Below are 15,117 nucleotides of genomic sequence, written 5' to 3'. Positions count from 1 at the left end.
GCTATGGTTTAATAAATGTCTATGGATATCTTCCACAAAAAAAAAAAAAAATTTGGCAGATTTTTTTTTCTATATAGTGTTGATATGGCAACTAGTAAATAAACAAAGTTTCGTCATCCAAGCATGTGCGGAAGTATTTAAAACAAGCGTGTTACAACTAACCCCGGGTTAGGTTGTGCCCCGCGGCCCGCGCTCCCCTACTTTGTGTCTTTGGTCCGTGTACTTTTTGATCATTTCATTTCCTGTTTGGAATGGAATAACGAGAAATGAAACCCAGCTCGTTTATTCGTTTTTTTGTTTAGTTTAAAAAACGAAAAATGAGATTTTGGCTCGATTTTTCATTTTTCGTTTGTGGTTTACAAATCGGTTTATGGGTTCGATATTTCATTTGCACACGTGGGCGGCGCTGAAACGCCCCTTTCATCTGATTGGTCAAAACGCTCCGCCTTCAGTAAGCTACGAGCTTTTCTTTTTGCCAGGCAGAATAAGAGTCAGTACGAGTGCGGCACTGACAAATGCATTTTAATGCACTATAAAATAATGTCTGAAACCACCACTCACTGTTAACTACGCACAATATTTGAAGCAGAAATATGTTGCTGGTCACGTAATTAAGCATGATGTATTTCCCATTGATAAATACAGTGCAAATAGTTCCGTCTCTTTGGATAAAAGGGAAGTGGAAATAAAAATAATAGGCTGAACTGTACCATGATAATATGTCCGTAACATGTACCACTCTCGTCTTTTTATTTACATCAAAAGGCAGGTAGGCGTGTGTGACATATAAATAATAAATTATAAAGTATTATTAATTATAAAAAAACTATAAATCATTTAGAAAATTTAATAGAAATAAAGTTTATATTTAAGAATGTAAGCATGTGTAGCCTAACATGAAAAGAAAGAGACAGAAAAGAGAGAAGCTAGAATCAGTGAACGTACATTAATACTGACAAAATTACCAGGTTTGGGATTAATTAAAATCATGTCGGTTGAAGAGCACGGCATACCTTTAAAATGTTATTAGTTTTATTATAAAACTAATACAATTTTATTACATACTGAATTGGTCGATGTTTCTCTGAGTTTTCTTTATTATGTTGGCTTAAGAAAGCCATCATATTTGAACATTATTATTATTATTATTTATTATTATTATGAGAAATTGACTCGCCTAGAACTTTAATGCTTCACCAAACTCAGCTCAGACCTTAAGACTGGTCTGACTCGCTTATATTTTTTCTAACTGGTCAGACTTACTTTCCCAAAAAATCCATTGACTTTAACTGAGCAATGAAGGCCGTAATACTTAATGCTGTCCACTAGAGGGGGCGACAGGATAATAAGTCTTTACGACTTTACGACTTATAATAAGTCTCTCTTTCCCTGTTTGCATCAGCTTAAATGACAAATAAATGCATGAGTTTCATACATAAATAGGCCATATCTGTGTATCCACTCTCTAGTTTATTTTAAGATATTGTTATTCACACTGGTTTTTGCATTTAATGTTTGTCCAACTGGAACTTTTATTTGTCATTATTTGTCATTTATTTGTTTATTAAAGTGCACTCAATAACGTCCACAATGGTTTCTTTCACCCAAATGTCTGTTCCCTCAAATAGTGCCATATTTAAAGTTTTTTGTCTTTTAGTATGAATATGTTAGCCTTACTGTTATCTATAAGCTAGTGTGCACCAAAACAATGACAAAATTCGCATTTAGAAGACCAAACCCAACGTTGAAAATGAAAATCAGTTTCAAGTACAGTAAAATCAAGCAAAGATTACAGATACTCAAAAAGTGTACAGTACTCAAGTAAATGTACTTTGTTACTGTCCACCTCTGGATGTTTTACACAACAAGCATATATTCCCATTGGGTTGTTGGGTTTTCATGTTTAATGGGAACTTTAGACATAATGATTTTTATACTGTACAAACTGTGTTATCCCCTAACTCTAATGTAACAGTTATGGGTAGGTCATCTACGGACATATAATGTTACGGACATATTATCATGGTACAGTCATAGACTGTAAAAAAATATGGACGTAGTGTCCGTGACGTCACCCGTAGGTTTCTGAAGAGCATTTTTGAAGCCTAAAGTGGGCGGAGCCGGCCGTCGCCATCTTGGCCTTGCGTCACTCCCGGATAACAGAAAGGCCCTGTCCCAAATGGCACACTCCGGACTTGTGGACTTCCTCAGAGTCCACACTTTGGTGACGTCATGTAGTGCAGACCTATAGGGCCCTTGGCGCGAGTCCACGAGGGCGCATTGAGAGGTATTTTTGGGACAGACTTGATCGTCACGCCGGAAATAACGGGCTGTTGTTTTTTTTTTTTTTTTTTTTTTTTTTTTTTTGCATTACAATGGAAATAATACAAAACAATGAACATGAACATGTGGGGATACAGAGAAAATGAAAGTAAATAATAACAGTAAATAAAATATTTTTACAATTTATATAAAACTTATTCTATAATACAGGATATTTTCGAAGCTCTTTTATTGGAGGGGATTTTTTGAAGTGAAGAATAACTGTAAATCATAAGCAAAAAATTTGCAACTAGGTTTGAATTTAAGGTATCTTGCTTTGTGAATATGATATTTACCCATCGTACAGAAAAAGTTTAATATATCATCTAGCTTTTTATTTTCAGAGAAATCAGAGTGAAAAATAACCTTACTGACAGAAATACAGGCCTGGTTGTTGTTGGACAGGAGAAATCACATTTTTTGCGCTCCAACGTCTTATCTCCATGTCAACTACACAGCCTAATTTTACAGTTCTGTATTTTGATATTGTGCATATCACCTGGGCATTAGACAATAGATACACCATGCTTATTTAAATGATGTATACAGTTGTACATAATAATAGCCTACATAATGTTCCATTTGAACTAAGATTGCAATTTTAAAACATAATGAAAATGTGCATGAGTTTCAGATGAATTTACAGGTTTCAATATTCATACTATGTTTACATATGACTCAGTAAAGCCCTGCCATTATTTATTTAATGAATCATAATGCGATCGTATTATTAAACGCGCTATTATTATGTTTGAGACATCAACCACTGGTCGATTACCTTAATGTTTGTATAAACTGTAGGTAACCACTGATAAAATGTACATTTAGGTCATAAAAACCGTAATATTTTCTTCTCAGCCATGTCAACAATTATCCGCGAGTGAAATCTCCTCCCATCTGTTGTCTGATTGGCCTTTCGCAAGGATTCCTGGGTAGTTAAAGTGCGTGAAGCCTGCTTCTATGCGGGCTTCGCGGAAGACCGCTTCAAGGGCACAAAGGGGGCGCTGCTGAGCACACTTCAGAGCGGTAAAATGCTGAATGGGACGGCCTACGGACTCGTAGACTCAGCGAGCACGCGCAATTCAAGTCCACGAGACCGAAAGTCCGCATGAAGTGCGCCATTTGGGACAGGGCCATAATAGGCAAACAGGCTGAGTGGAGCTGAGGAGCCTGGCTATCTGAAATCACCTAGCTCGATGTGATCGAGTTAGCTGATGATGTAAAGCCAATTAAACGTTCCTATTTTTGCCCTTCGAAATATTATAATAGTTAAAAGACATGGCTACAAGTGAGACTGTGTATTACTTCGAGAGTGTTTGTGTGTGACAGTGATTTATGTGCATACATGTCCGTCACTCTTTCATGGTCCGTCAGCGCGGCATTGCTCAAGTTCGTAGAGAGCTTATTCAGTCCATTTTAAATTCGGATTTTGGCCGTCTCTCAAAGGGGTAAACCATAGATATATCGCCTTTGAAGTGCAAGTAAATGCGCTAGAAAATCCGCGCTCATTCATGTGCATTTATTGCATGGACGGAGAAAGCGCCGACGCCTGCATGATTTCATCTGACGGTACATAAGCATATGTCACACACGCCTACCTGCCTTTTGATGTAAATAAAAAGACGAGAGTGGTACATGTTACGGACATATTATCATGGTACAGTTCAGCCTATTATTTTTATTTCCACTTCCCTTTTATCCAAAGAGACGGAACTATTTGCACTGTATTTATCAATGGGAAATACATCATGCTAAATTACGTGACCAGCAACATATTTCTGCTTTAAATATTGTGCGTAGTTAACAGTGAGTGGTGGTTTCAGACATTATTTTATAGTGCATTAAAGTGCATTTGTCAGTGCCGCACTCGTACTGACTCTTATTCTGCCTGACAGAAAGAAAAGCTTGTAGCTTACTGAAGGCGGAGCGTTTTGACCAATCAGATGAAAGGGGCGTTTCAGCGCACGTGTGCAAATGAAATATCGAACCCATAAACCGATTTGTAAACCACAAACGAAAAATGAAAAATCGAGCCAAAATCTCATTTTTCGTTTTTTAAACTAAACTAAAAAACGAATAAACGAGCTGCTTTTCATTTCTCGTTATTCCATTCCAAACAGGAAATGAAATGATCAAGGGTCCGTGTCGGTCCGTGTACGTTTTGATAGTTTGTTTTTTCATTTGAAACACAAAACAAAATAACGAGAAACCACCTGTTTTTCGTTTGTCGTTTCAAACCAAAAACAAAGAAACGGTAAAAAAAGAGCCGTTCTCCCGTTTTTGGTTCTGAATCCAAAAACGAAAAATGACAAAACCAAAATCAAATAACGGTCCGATTTTGTTTTTTTGAAATTCCTTTTTCCATTTTTCCGTTTGAATATCTACATTGAAATATAGACAGGTTGGCCACGTGACCCGGAAGTAATAGTAAATATGGCCTATCAAAATAAAAGCCAAGCTTTTAGAACGGTCATAATATTCAGCGCTAACGTTATACCAGAGTAACGTTAGAAGAAGAAAAATCAATTAATAAATAGCCTTATATAAACCTGGACCGGAATAAATATGTTAGCAACAGTAGTTTTTTTTATTTTATTTTTTTACAAATTTTATTAACATTTTGTCAAATTACAATTTTAACACGTATACGAAATTGAATCAATATACAGCTTCATATATCTGATCTTAACAAGGTGAAAAAATAAAAAATAAAGAAATAAAATAGAAATAAAATAACAAAACACATAGAAACATAAATGAAAAACACTTAGGGGTCTGCTTATGCATTAAAGTTAAAATAATGAAATAATTTGATTGTTTTGTTTAATTTGTTGTTCTTTTTTTTTTTTTTTTTCAATGCTGTCCCAATATTTTTTAAGGTCTGTAATTTTGAAATTGTAAAAGGAGGGTTTGCTTCTTTGCCAAATCATTTTGTGCAGATAATATTTAGCTAAAATAATTAAGTTAATTACATATTTTTCATTGGCTGATAAATATGGCTCAGTGACTATAAGAAGTATTTCAAATTTGCTTAGAGAAATATTCTTTTTTATCTTTTGGGAAATAAATCTTTGTAAATGGGACCAAAAGGAAGCTACAAGGGGACAATCAACAAAAACATGCTCAATGGTTTCTCCTTCACAGCCACAGAAAGTACAAATGTTACACACAGTTGGAAAAAAAGTACAGATGTTTGCTTTTGAAGGGTAATACCTGTGAACAATTTTGAATAAAACTTCTTTGATTTTATTTACAATAATATACTGATGAGGTAGCAGGAAGATCATGTTCCATAGTTTCTTGACCAGTAAAGTCCATCGGTGTTTACAGGAGTACTGATAGGATCAAGTATGTTTCTAATAAAAGTATTGTTACATCTCTTATCTGTAAGTGGTATGCCAGAAATAGCAGGAGAACGACTGTTACAGATAGAGAAGTATCTGTCTGTATGCTCTGTGCTAAAGAAACAAGACTAACAGGAATAGACTCAATCACCATTTCGAATTCTTCTTGAGATGTATCAATACCATATTTTTCCATGAAGTGCTCATAAGAATAAAATTCATTTTTTTGTATTTAGCAGATTGTTTACTGTATTCAGATTACTCATAAACCAATTATTCAGAAAGAGTGTTTTGTTTTTGTGTAGTATATATGCATTGTTCCAAAGAATACAGTTGTGAGGGGAGAAATTGTTTTTAAAGATAAGATTCCAATATAACAAGGTTTGTTTATGAAAACTGCTTAATTTCACGGGGAGTTTTCCTACCGAAAAAGGACATATCAATAGAAAGTTAAGACCACCAATAGTTTCAAATAAGCTGTTTGGAATAATATTCCACATACTATTTGGACACTTGAGGAATCTTTTAATCCAGTTGATTTTTATAATTTGGTTAAATGAAGTAAATGTCAGTACATTCAGACCACCTTCAGCCAGAGGGTTTGAGAGAACAGACCTTTTAACCTTGTCAGGCTTATTCTTCCATATAAATTTGAAGAGAATTTTATCAAATTGGGAACAAGTGGATTTTGGAACATCTAGAGATGAGAAAACATAAGCTGCTCTTGACATCCCTTCTGCCTTACTTAACAGAACTCTGCCATATATGGATAGATCTCTGGCAGACCAACAATTAAATTTGGTTTTGATGGTCTGAGTCACCGGGAGCATATAGGTCCAGAGTTTCTCTAGGATTTCTCGATATTTTAATACCAAGATAAGTTATAGTGTTTTTGAGCGAGATATTACATATTTCAGATTGGCTGCTGTCTTTTAGGGGCAGAATTTCACATTTTTTAACGTTTAGTTTTAATCCTGATACTTTTGAGAATTTAGATATTGTAGATAAAGCTAGGGGTACTTGTTCGATATTTTGCAAACATAAAGTAGTTAGCAACAGTAGTTTATTACAGCTATTTAATATCGTGCCTATCCAGACATCACCATTCGCGTTTAATGAGCGCATTGTTTGACTCAATACAGTTGGTAATAGGTTAACCTAAGAACTTATTGTGCGTGCAGAGTTGTTACTATTAGCGCTATATTATATAATTAAATTTATATTTAATGTGGTTTCCACCGTAATGGACAGCGATCTGACAGCGATTGAATGAATACTTGTCAACGTGAATTCCCACGTGACGTCATGCGTAGGCCTAATAATATCCGTCCCTATCTCGTCTTTGCCATTCGATTGACACCCTCGTAAAACTTGTGTTGGTCCTTAAATATAATTTTATCCTAACGCATCATATCTATTTTCAAAAAGCCCAAGGACAGGCTCCCAGCTAACAAAAAGACGTCCCTAGAACGTCCCTGAACGTCCTCTGCGAACGTCCTCTGGACGTCTTCGTGTAGGGTTCTTTAAACGTTAGCAGGACGTCGCGGGGGACTTTCGCAGGACGTTTTCAGGACCGTCGTGCGACGTCCCGAGGGACCTTCGTGGGACGTTTGGAAAACATTCGGGGACTTTTACAGAACGTTCATTAGAAGTCCTTCCCAGCTAACAAAAAGACGTCCCTAGAACGTCCCTGAACGTCCTCTGCGAACGTCCTCTGGACGTCTTCGTGTAGGGTTCTTTAAACGTTAGCAGGACGTCGCGAGGGACGTTCGCAGGACGTCGCGGGGGACTTTCGCAGGACGTTTGCAGGACCGTCGTGCGACGTCCCCAGGGACCTTCTTGGGACGTTTGGAAAACATTCGGGGACCTTTACAGAACGTTCATTAGAAGTCCTTTTAAATCGCTAACTTAAAGGGATACTCCACTTTAAATGGAAAATTCTGTCATCATATACTCACCCTCATGTTGTTTCAATCCTTTATTAATTTCTTTCTTCTGCTGAACAGAAAGGAAGATATTTAGAAGAATGTCAGTAACCAGACCGTTTCTGGTCTCATTGACTTCCATAGTATACATTTTTTTCCTACTATGGAAGTCAATGGGATCAGAAACTGTCTGGTTACTGACATTCTCCTAAATATCTTCCTTTCTGTTCAGCAGAAGAAAGAAATTCATAAAGGATTAAAACAACATGAGGGTGAGAATATGGTGACAGAATTTTCATTTTAAAGTGGAGTATCCCTTTAAAAGCGAAAGTGAAATACGGTCGTCCAGTAGGAATGAACTAAAAAACATTCACTCTGTTCTGCTCGTTCCTCGCTGTAGACGCGTTATTGCCCATGCAGCCGTGAGCATTTTAGTTTCATTTAAAGGAGTCATAACCTGCAATTTTCACTTTTCCACGAGAATCAATGTATGTTATGATCGACTAACGATTATACACTGGCCGGGAAGCCGATATTTAAAAGTGAAGCGTTTGTTTACCTCAGGGTAAATAAACCAGCGCGCGTGCACGCCCACTCAAATACGAGATTTTGATTTCAGCTCCCTCTTGACGTCATGAGGTAGTAGGATATACCATATATGGACACCGCAGCAGGAAGCCCCCCCTTCCCCTCTCCCCCTCATATTCAGTTCAGTCGGGAAAGATGGAGAAACCGAGTGCACACCGGACTTGCTCTGTGGTTGATTGCCATAAAAAACATGTAAATGTGTTTTATCTCCCAAAATCGGACGAAACTATCAGGGACCAGTGGATGAAATTCATTTTTAATGACGCTGTCCCAACAACCCTTTCAACTGGCGTGCAGAGCCATATAGAGCGTCCACGACAGCCAAAACATCGCATTGATCTCGCGAGACAATAATGCCTTCAGAAATAAGGGTAAAAGTAGGTCTGTGTTTATTTTTTTTCCACTTTTCTTTTTTAGAAGGGCCTGAAAGACTATAATACAGCAGTAGGTATCCAATGTAATACTAGGTTATGACTCCTTTAAAAAATAGCGCCATTTCGGGGGTGGGATTGCTTGAATGTTTTTTTACAAAAGCACAATGTTGTGTTTTATTGCGAGTGTACATAAATATAAGTAAATACAGTGCAGTTTAAATGATGTCCTGTATGAACAAACCGACGGAGTAGCCTATGTTTTTATGTTTCCACTGTTCGATCGTGCCCACGCCTCACACACACACACACACACACACACACACACACACACACACACACACACACACACACACACACACACACACTGTGCATTCCAGCATTGCAATCTTGACATCGCAGCCGGTTCATTACAGCCGTAATAAAATATAATAATGAATATAAATAGTCAACCTATTTGCAGCAAATGATAGTAGATTTTAGATCAATATATTTGTTTTCCTTACAATTTTAATTAACACTAACTTTATTCTCATCTGAATTATAAATAATTTATTTCTGTATAAAATAATAGTACCATTAAAAAATACATTTGATTGTCTTTTTTAATCAATGGAGAATGTGTGACTTAAAAATAAACAGATTAGTGCTCGGTTTGAGGACAAGAAATTAAAACCAATGCAATATGATGAATGTCCAAAAACGTCCGCTCTTCTCTGCCCGTTCCTCGCCTCGATATATATATATATATATATATATATATATATTTATTTTTTGTTACATATATATATAATGTATATATATATATATTTTTTTTTTGTTACATTTTTATATATATCTATATATAGATATATATATATATATATATATATATATATAGATATATATATATATATATAAATATAGCTGCGAGCAGCGATGGAGGGCCCAAGCCGGTGACACCGCCACCCCGGTGGCTTTAGTGTAACTAAATGCACCAGGGTGGCGGTGCCACCGGCTTGGGCCCGCAATCGCTGCTCGCAGCTATATTTATATATATATATATATATATATATTTAGGGCCCAAGCCCTGAAAGGGCGAAGGCCCTATTGTTTTCGTTAGGATTATTATTATTATTATTATTATTATTATTATTGTTCAAGGGTTCGGGGGCTTTTGGGGCCTTTAACGTGCTCAAAAACTCATGAAACTTTGCACACAGGTCAGAAGCTGCGGCCATTAGGGCCGGGCTGAAGATGGTACCTGGGCGTGGCAGGGGGGCTCGACAGCGCCCCCTTGAATGGGGTCCGAGTGCGGTCCGAAAACTTGGTCCATATACCAAACACTCTTGCATGAATTAATATGAAACTCGGTACACATATAGATCTTATTGGGCTGAACAACTTTCGTGCTCTAAGTTTTACGCCAGCCCAACAGGAAGTCGGCTATTATGGGTTGTTTGGAAAACGCATGCTGTGGAATTTGATGTACTCCTCCTAGGAAATTCATCCATTTGCCTCAAAACTCGGTGTGCATGAAGTCAAGACATTGAGGATGATAAATTGCGGACAGATTTTTGATATCTCGAACAGTTTGGCCAAGGCGAGGAAACGAATTTATGGCGAATAATGGGACACAGGAAGTGTATTATAACTTCTGCATACATTGACTGATCTTGATAAAACTTCAGCAGTGTGTTCGTGGTCAGAGGCCGATCACATTGATGTGACTATTGTGAGTCAAAGTTATAGCGCCACCAACTGGCAGCAGGAAGTGTGTCACTTTCAAAATGCTTTGAAATCACCCTCTTATTTTTACCCGATTTGCTTCAAACTTTATGTGTATAATGTAAACACACGGCAGATGTAGACCTGTGAAAGGATTTTTGATATCTTTAATACTGTTGCCATGGCAACGCTTCAAACTTTAATATTCTTTTTTGATGCTTTTGAGACTCTTAACATACTTGAAATTGGATGAAACTCGACAGACACATCACATTTATTAGCCCGTAGACATGTGCAAAGTTTCAGAAACGGGCGTGGTGAGGGGCTCAGTAGCGCCACCTTTAGTCATAAATGGGGCGGTTAGTTTTATCAACAGCAACAAAACTTGGTATGTGTATTGTTCTCATCAAGACGGACAACTTTCTAATTGACAGTAACCATCTCCGACCAACAGGAAGAGAGATATTTTGGTTTGAATGTGGATTTTCTGAAGAATTTTCTCTCCCTCTCTCTGTGTCTGTGTGTGTGTGAGGGGAGGGGGGGGATTTGACTATTGCTTTTATATTGTTAATCAAGGTTTCAGGGGCTTTTGGGGTCCTTAACGTGCTCAAAAACTCTTGAAACTTTGCACACAGGTCAGAACCCACGGCCATCAGGGCCGGGCTGAAGCTGGTACCCGGGCGTGGCAGGGGGGCTCAACAGCGCCCCCTTGAACGGGGTTCTAAAACTTGGTCCATATATCAAACACGCTTGCATGAATTAATATGAAACTCGGTACACATATAGATCTCATCGTGCCGAACAACTTTCCCCTGGTCAAGTTTTACGCCAACCCAACAGGAAGTCGGCTATTATGGGTTGTTTGGAAAACGCTTGCTGTGGAATGTGAAATACTCCTCCTAGAAAATTCACCGTGTCCCCTCCAAACTCGGTGTGCATGTAGTCAAGACTTTGAGGATGCTAAATTGCGGACGGATTTTTGATATCTCGAACGGTTTGGCCGTGGCGAGAAATCGAATTTATGGCGAGAAAAGAGAAACACGAAGTGGAATAACTGCTGCATACATTAACTGATCTTGATGAAACTTCACCAGTGTGTTCGTGGTAAGAGGCCGATCAGATGGATGTGGCTATTGTGATTCAAAGTTATAGCGCCACCAACTGGCAGCAGGAAGTGTGTCACTTTCAAAATGTTTTTGACAAAAGTGGGGGGGTTAGTTTTACCCACAATTACAAAAATCAGTACGTATATTGGTCTCATCGAGCCGGACAACTTTCTAATTTAAAGTCATTAGCTCTGACCATCAGGAAGTCAGATATTTTGGTCTGAATGTGGATTTTTTTGCAAAATCAGCCTCTGAATTTTTAGCCACCTTTATCTAAGTGGTTATTTTATTCCCACCAAACTTTTTCAACATGATAAAAATATATTAATGATGCTAAATTGTGAACGGATAATAAAAATCTCAAACGGTCTTGCTATGGCGAGGGATTAAAGTAATGTCAAAAAAGGAACCACTAAAAGGCTCATATATTCTAAAAATGTAATTATACACCATTTATTACTATATAAAAGTATACAAATATCAGAACTTAACTCATTTTATTCTTTTTTTTTTCAATTTAAGAATGAAGTTTAAGTTTAAAAACTGCCAGAATGGTTGTTTAGTCTAAACAATAAATAAATAAAGTCAAACATAGTGCTATACTGCCCTCTTGTGTTCAAAATCAGGTAGGCCTATTATATCTATATAAAAATATACTAGGTATGTGACGGTGAGAATATTTTACCACCGGTTAACTGACGTGTGACACCGCTGGGGGCTTTTTAATCGCTAACTTAAAAACGAAAGTAAAATATGTTCGTCCGCACGGACATTGATAATGGTGCGGAGCAGAGCGAGCGTTTTCAATAAATTCCTATGGAAGGAGGAATGACCTAAGAAACATTTACTCTGTTCTGCTCGTTCCTCGCTGAGGACGCGCACCATTATAAATGCCTGTGCAGCCGTGAGCATTTTAGTTTCATTTTCGGGGCAGATTGCTTGAATGTATTTAAAAAAAGCACAATGTTGTGTTTTATTGCTACTGTACAAAAATATAAGTTAACACTTTGCAGTTTGAATGATGTTCTGAACAAAATGACAGAGTATGTTTTTATGTGTCCACTGTTGAATCGCGCCCTCGTTTTAGTGATTCCCAAGTTATTTTTTCATTTAAGTTTTTTTCATTGTTCTAATCAGGTCAGGCAAGTAAAATTATCTGTGTCTTATCCCTTACATTTTTATATAATTATATAAATATATAATACACTACTGTTCAAAAATTTGGCGTCAGTAAGATTTTTAAGCGAAGTTTCTTCTGCTCACCAAGGCTGCATTTATTTGATTAAAAATACAAACAAAAACAGTAATATTGTAAAATAGTATTCCAATTTAAAACAGCTGCTTTCTATTTTAATATATTTTAAACTGTTATTTATTCCTCTGATCAAAGCTGAGTTTTCAGCATTATTATTCCAGTCGTCACTGTCACATGATCCTTCAGAAATTATTCTAATATGATGATTGATGCTCAAGAAACATTCATTATTATTTTAAATGTCGAAAACAGTTATGTACAGTCTTTGATGAATAGAAAGTTCAAAAGAACAGCATTTATCTGAAATCTAAAGCTTTTGTAACATTAAACACTACCGTTCAGAAGTTTGGGGTCAGTAATAATTTTAATTTTATTTTGGGGGGAAAGAAATAAAATAAATCAATACTTGTATTCATCGAGAATGAGTTAAACTGATAAAAAGTTACAGTACAGACATTTATAATGTTAAAAAAAATTATATTTGAAATAAATGCTGTTCTTTTGAACTTTACATTCATCAACGCATTTTGAAAAAAAATCTGTACACAACTGTTTTCAACATTGAAAATAATAATTAATATTTATTGACCATCAATCATCATATTAGAATGGTTTCTGAAGGATCATGTGACACTGAAGACGGGAGTAATGATGCTGAAAACTCAGCTTTGATCACATAAATTAATTACAGTGTAAAATATTTTAAAATAGAAAACAGCTGTTTTAAATTGGAATAATATTTCACAATATTACTGTTTTTGTTTGTATTTTTAATCAAATAAATGCAGCCTTGGTGAGCAGAAGAGACTTCTCCTAAAAACATATAAAAATCTTCCTTACCCCAAACTTTTGAACGGTATATATATATATATATATATTTGTATAATATATATATATATATATATATATAAATATAGCTGCGAGCAGCGATGGAGGGCCAAAGCCGGCGGTACCGCCACCCCGGTGCCTTTAGGTAACTAAAGGCACCGGGGTTGCGGTGCCACCGGCTTGGGCCCGTAATCGCTGCTCGCAGCTATATATATATATATATATATATATATATATTATACAAATATATATATATTATACAAATATATATTTAGGGCCCAAGCCCAAAGGGCGAAGGCCCTATTGTTTTCGTTAGGATTATTATTATTAGGGCCCAAGCCCTGAAGGGGCGAAGGCCCTATTGTTTTCGTTAGGATTATTATTATTATTATTATTGTTCTTCAAGGGTTCGGGGGCTTTTGGGGCCTTTAACGTGCTCAAAAACTCATGAAACTTTGCACGCAGGTCAGAACCCGCGGCCATTAGGGCCGGGCTGAAGCTGGTACCCGGGCGTGGCAGGGGGGCTCAACAGCGCCCCCTAGAACACAATCTTAAATCTTGGACACATACAAGAACGTATTAGTATGAAACTCGGTACACATATAGATCTCATCGGGCCGAACAACTTTCGCACTCTAAGTTATTAGCTCTGCCCAACAGGAAGTCAGCTATTATGGGTTGTTTGAAAAACGCATGCTGTGGAATTTAATGTACTCCTCCTAGGGAATTGATCCGATCCACACCAAACTCGGTCAGCATGAAGTCAAGACATTGAGGATGCTAAATTGCGGACGGATTTTTGATATCTCGAACGGTTTGGCCGTGGCGATGAAACGAATTTATAGCGAGAAAAGATAAACAGGAAGTGTGTTATAACTTCTGCATACATTAACTGATCTTGATGAAACTTCCGCAGTGTGTTCGTTGTAAGAGGCCGATCACATGGATGTGACTATTGTGAGTCAAAGTTATAGCGCCACCAACTGGCAGCAGGAAGTGTGTCACTTTCAAAATGCTTTGAAATCACCCTCTTATTTTTACCCGATTTGCTTCAAACTTTATGTGTATAATGTAAACACACGGCAGATGTAGACCTGTGAAAGGATTTTTGATATCTTTAATACTGTTGCCGTGGCAACGCTTCAAACTTTAATATTCTTTTTTGATGCTTTTGAGACTCTTAACATACTTGAAATTGGATGAAACTCGACAGACACATCACATTTATTAGCCAGTAGACATGTGCAAAGTTTCAGAAACGGGCGTGGTGAGGGGCTCAGTAGCGCCACCTTTAGTCATAAGTGGGGGGGTTAGTTTTATCAACAGCAACAAAACTTGGTATGTGTATTGTTCTCATCAAGACGGACAACTTTCTAATTGACATTAACTACCTCCGACCAACAGGAAGAGAGATATTTTGGTTTGAATGTGGATTTTCTGAAGAATTTTCTCTCCCTCTCTCTGTGTCTCTGTGTGTGAGAGGGGAGGGGGGATTTGTCTTTTGAGTGAGATTTGTTTAAAATTCCTGTTTTTCAAGGTTTCAGGGGCTTTTGGGGCCTTTAACGTGCTCGAAAACTCTTGAAACTTTGCACACAGGTCAGAACCCGCGGCCATCAGGGCCGGGCTGAAGCTGGTACCCGGGCGTGGCAGGGGGGCTCAACAGCGCCCCCT

The 15,117-nt window shown here is 37.3% G+C and overlaps 1 long non-coding RNA gene across 1 annotated transcript in view; it reads left to right on the top strand.

Annotated features, from left to right (window-relative positions):
- The first annotated feature begins 249 nt into the window (after positions 1–249).
- The window catches only part of LOC311299395, a 538,425-nt gene continuing 523,557 nt past the window's right edge, over positions 250–15,117 (top strand). Inside the window, exon 1 of the long non-coding RNA XR_014629113.1 lies at positions 250–622. This is a non-coding gene — a long non-coding RNA (uncharacterized lncRNA). The remainder of the gene's footprint in view (positions 623–15,117) is intronic.

Source organism: Rutilus rutilus (genome assembly GCF_951802725.1).
Source record: "Rutilus rutilus genome assembly, chromosome: 11".
Taxonomy (NCBI): domain Eukaryota; kingdom Metazoa; phylum Chordata; class Actinopteri; order Cypriniformes; family Leuciscidae; genus Rutilus; species Rutilus rutilus.
This window is presented reverse-complemented; position numbering and strand designations above follow the sequence as displayed.